This window comes from Triticum aestivum, chromosome 3A (assembly GCF_018294505.1).
Source record: "Triticum aestivum cultivar Chinese Spring chromosome 3A, IWGSC CS RefSeq v2.1, whole genome shotgun sequence".
Taxonomy (NCBI): Eukaryota; Viridiplantae; Streptophyta; class Magnoliopsida; order Poales; family Poaceae; genus Triticum; species Triticum aestivum.
Window position 1 is genome coordinate 44348038 of NC_057800.1, and position 5534 is coordinate 44353571.

Here is a 5534-nt window from a genome sequence, read left to right on the forward strand (position 1 = left end):
ATTATCCTATGCATCTTGTTCATCGTGATCGCAATTATATATATAATTTTTGGCCTCGCGAAGGAGAAAGCATCGCTCAAGCTTGGGGGAGGCTTAAATCAATGTTATATTCATGCCCCAATCATGATCTCTCAAAAGAAATAATTCTTCAAAAAAATTATGCTCGGCTTTCTGAAAACAATCGCACCATGCTCGATACTTCTTGTGTTGGCTCTTTTATGATGAAGACTATTGAATTCAAATGGAATTTATTGGATAGAATTAAACGCAACTCTGAAGATTGGGATCTCGACGAAGGTAAGGAGTCAGGTATGACACCTAAGTTTGATTGTGTTAAGTCTTTTATGGATACCGATGTTTTTCATAAATTTAGCACTAAATATGGACTTGACTCTGAGATAGTAGCTTCTTTCTGTGAATCTTTTGCTACTTATGTTGATCTCCCCAAGGAGAAGTGGTTTAAATATCATCCTCCCATAGAAGTAAAAGTAGCTGCACCTATTAAAGTTGAAGAAAAAATTGTCACTTATAATGATCCTATTGTTCCTACTTCTTATGTTGAGAAACCACCTTTCCCTGTTAGGATAAAGGATCATGCTAAAGCTTCAACTGTGGTTCGTAAAAGCAATATTAGAATTTATACACCTCCTGAGGAAGTTAAAGTTGAACCTAATATTGCTATTGTTAAAGATCTCTCGGCTGATAACATTGACGGGCATGTTATTCAATTCTGCGGTGGAACTGCTAGAATTGCTAAACCTTGTGCTAAAGACAAACATACGCGTGCCAGTTATTTCTGTTAAAATAGGAGATCATTGTTATCATGGCTTATGTGATATGGGTGCTAGTGCTAGCGTTACACCTATTACCTTATATGAAGAAATTAAGCATGAAATTGCACCTGCTGAGTTAGAAGATATTGATGTCACAATTAAGCTTGCTAATAGAGATACTATATCAGCAATGGGAATTGTTAGAGATGCTGAAGTCTTGTGTGGGGAAACTAAATATCCTGCTGATTTTCTTGTTCTTGGTTCCCCACAAGATAGCTTTTGTCCCATTATATTTGGTAGACCCTTCTTGAATACTGTTAATGCTAAGATAGACTACGAAAAGAATGTTGTTACTATTGGCTTGAATGATATGATTCATGAGTTCAATTTCTCTAAATTTAGTAAACAACATCGTGAAGAAGAATTACCTAGTAAGGATGAAATTATTGGTCTTGCTTCTATTGTCGTACCTCCTTGTGATCCTTTAGAACAATATGTGCTAGACCATGAAAATGATATGTTTATGAATGAAAGAAGGGAAATAGATGAAGTATTCTTTAAACAAGAACCTATTCTGAAACACAATTTGCCTATTGAAATCTTAGGGGATCCTCCTCCACCAAAGGGTGATCCCGTGTTTGAGTTTAAACCGTTGCCTGATAATCTTAAATATGCTTATCTTGATGAAAAGAAAATATATCCTGTTATTATTAGTGCTAACCTTTCAGAGCATGAAGAAGATAGATTATTGAAAACTCTGAAGAAGCACCGTGCTGCTATCGGATATACTCTAGATGATCTTAAGGGCATTAGCCCCACTCTATGTCAACACAAAATAAATCTGGAAGAAGATGCCAAACCAGTTCGTGATCATCAACGAAGGCTTAATCCTAAAATGAAAGAAGTGGTAAGAAAAGAAATACTAAAGCTTCTGGAGGCAGGTATAATTTATCCCGTTGCTGATAGTCAGTGGGTAAGTCATGTCCATTGTGTCCCTAAGAAGGGAGGTATTACTTTTGTTCCTAATGAGAAAGATGAATTGATTTTGCAAAGAATTATTACAGGTTATAGGATGGTAATTGATTTCCGCAAATTAAATAAGGCTACTAAGAAAGATCATTACCCCTTACCTTTTATCGATCAAATGTTAGAAAGATTATGCAAACATACACATTATTGCTTTCTAGATGGTTATTTTGGTTTCTCTCAAATACCCGTATCAGCTAAAGATCAATCAAAGACTACTTTTACATGCCCTTTTGGAACTTTTGCTTATAGACGTATGCCTTTTGGTTTATGTAGTGCACCTGCTACCTTTAAAAGATGCATGATAGCTACATTATCTGACTTTTGTGAAAAGATTTGTGAGGATTTCATGGATGATTTTTCCGTCTATGGATCTTCTTTTGATGATTGCTTGAGCAATCTTGATCGAGTTTTGCAGAGATGTGAAGAAACTAATCTTGTCTTGAATTGGGAAAAGTGCCATTTTATGGTTAATGAAGGTATTGTCTTGGGGCATAAAGTTTCTGAAAGAGGTATTGAAGTTGACAAAGCTATGGTTGATGTTATTGAAAAGATGATGTCCCAAGGACATCAAAGGTATAAGAAGTTTCCTTGGTCACGCTGGATTTTATAGGAGGTTCATTAAGGATTTCTCAATAATTTCTCGGCCTCTGACTAATTTATTACAAAAAGATATACCATTTGTCTTTGATGATGATTGTGTAGAAGCATTTGAAATACTTAAGAAGGCATTGATCTCTGCACCTATTGTTCAGCCACCTGATTGGAATTTACCCTTTGAAATTATGTGTGATGCTAGTGATTATGCTGTAGGTGTTGTTCTAGGGCAAAGAGTTGATAAGGAATTAAATGTTATCCATTATGCTAGTAAGACTCTAGACAATGCTCAAAGAAATTATGCTACTACTGAAAAAGAACTCTTAGCAGTTGTATTTGCTTGTGATAAGTTTAGACCATATATTGTTAATTCTAAAGTAACTATTCACACGGATCATGCTGCTATTAAATATCTTATGGAAAAGAAAGATGCTCAACCTAGACTTATTAGATGGGTTCTCTTTCTACAAGAATTTGATTTGCATATTGTTGATAGAAAGGGAGCTGAGAACCCCGTTGCAGACAACTTGTCTAGGTTAGAAAATGTTCTTGATGACCCACTACCTATTGATGATAGCTTTCCTGATGAGCAATTAAATGTCATAAATACTTCTCGTAGTACTCCATGGTATGCTGATTATGCTAATTACATTGTTGCTAAATTCATACCACCTAGTTTCACATACCAGCAAAAGAAAAAAAATTCTGTGATTTGAGACATTACTTTTGGGATGACTCACATCTTTATAAAGAAGGAGTAGATGGTGTTATTAGACGTTGTGTACCTGAGCATGAACAGGAACATATCCTACGCAAGTGTCATTCCGAAGCTTATGCAGGACACCACGCTGGAGATAGAACTACACATAAAGTATTGCAATCCGGGTTTTATTGGCCCACTCTGTTCAAGGATTCCCGTAAGTTTGTCTTATCTTGTGATGAATGTCAAAGAATTGGTAATATTAGTAGACGTCAAGAAATGCCTATGAATTATTCACTCGTTATTGAACCATTTGATGTTTGGGGCTTTGATTATATGGGAACTTTTCCTACCTCTAATGGATATACACATATTTTTTTGCTGTTGATTACGTTACTAAGTGGGTAGAAGCTATTCCAACTAGTAGTGCTGATCATAACACTTCTATTAAAATGCTTAAGGAAGTTATTTTCCGAGGTTTGGAGTCCCTAGATATTTAATGACTGATGGTGGTTCACATTTTATTCATGGTGCTTTCCGAAAAATGCTTGCTAAATATGATGTTAATCATAGAATTGCATCTCCTTATCACCCACAGTCTAGTGGTCAAGTAGAATTGAGTAATAGAGAGCTCAAATTAATTTTGCAAAAGACTGTCAATAGGTCTAGAAAGAATTGGTCTCCGTATAAAATGGTTTACGGAAAAGCATGTCACTTACCTCTCGAACTAGAACATAAGGCATATTGGGCTATTAAAGAGCTCAACTATGATTTCAAACTTGCCGGTGAAAAGAGGTTATTTGATATTAGCTCACTTGATGAATGGAGAACCCAAGCTTATGAAAATGCCAAGTTGTTTAAAGAAAAAGTTAAAAGATGGCATGACAAAAGGATACAAAAGCATGAGTTTAATGTAGGTGATTATGTATTGCTATACAACTCTTGTTTAAGATTTTTTGCAGGAAAACTTCTCTCTAAATGGGAAGGCCCCTACGTTATCGAGGAGGCCTATCGTTCCGGTGCCATAAAAATCAACAACTTCGAAGGCACAAATCCGAAGGTGGTAAACGGTCAAAGAATCAAACATTATATCTCAGGTAATCCCATAAATGTTGAAACCAATGTTATCGAAACCGTAACCCCGGAGGAATACATAAGGGACACTTTCCAGAATGTTTCAGACTCTGAAAAGGAATAGGTATGTGGTACGGTAAGTAAACCGACTCCAAAACAGTTTTAAGGCAATATTTCTCCGTTTTGGAATATTTAGAAAAATAGAAAAATAAGTAGTAGTCTGGGAAGGACACGAGGGCCCCACGAGGGTGGAGGGTGCGCCCTACCCCCCTGGGCGCTCCCCCTACCTTGTGGGCACCTCGTGTGCCTTCCGGACTCCGTTTTCTTGCACGATACGTATTTTGGTCGATAAAAATTCATTATGTATTCTCCTGAAGGTTTTTACTCTCGTATCACGCAAATATCCTCTGTTTTGTTTCGAGCTGTTGCTATTGCAGATTAGAGCAAGATGTCTTCTCAAGAGTCAGTCGGGAGAGCCGGGTGTCTCATCCGACATCGGAACCAAGGGCAAACAGTGACGCTGACCACTTTGGGCCAGCAACGGAGTAAGAGATGGAGGCTGATTTGATGAGGGTAGATGCCATGGAGGATCAAGAAGTCACTTCTTGCTTCCGAGCTGGGTTCACGATGGGGGAACTACAGAGCTCAACTATTCCAAACTCGGTTATCCCTTCCAATGTTAGGTTTCTTTCTTATAAAAATATGAAGAGGAGTGTCACTTATTCTCCCGCAGCTATGCAACACCTTTGGGTGCAAGGAGCTTTAGCCGTCATAGGAAAGCTTCGTAAGGAAATAATAGATTTCAAGCACCAAGTCAATAAGCTCGGGGAGGAGAATCGTATCCTAAGGGGCATCATCGACAAAGAAGGAGACATAATCACATGGGTATGGGCACTCCCCTTGGCAACTACCAAGCTTGGGGGAGGTGCCCTGGTATCGTATCACCATCACACTCCTATCTTTACCTTTTTCCTAGTTTGATCCTATTAGTAGTATCTTGATCTAGTAGAATAAAGTTTATGGCATGATCTAGTTTTGTGTTTTGCTTTATGATCTCTCTATGTAATCGAGTCCGTGAGCTATATAATAAAGATTAGTGTTGAGTCAAGGGCTTGATCGTTTTGCCATGATCTTGAGTGAATAAAAGAAAAGAGAAAAAGAATAAAAATAATAAGAGTTCATATTGATCTTATTGAGAGTAATCACTGGTAGAAAAAGGGCCTATAGTCCCGGTTCGTAAGGGCCTTTAGTCCCGGTTCCGGAACCGGGACTAAAGTGTCGGTACTAATACCTCCCCCCTTTAGTCCCGGTTCAATCCAGAACCGGGACTAAAGGCCCTCCACGTGGGCAGTGCGCAGAGCCCA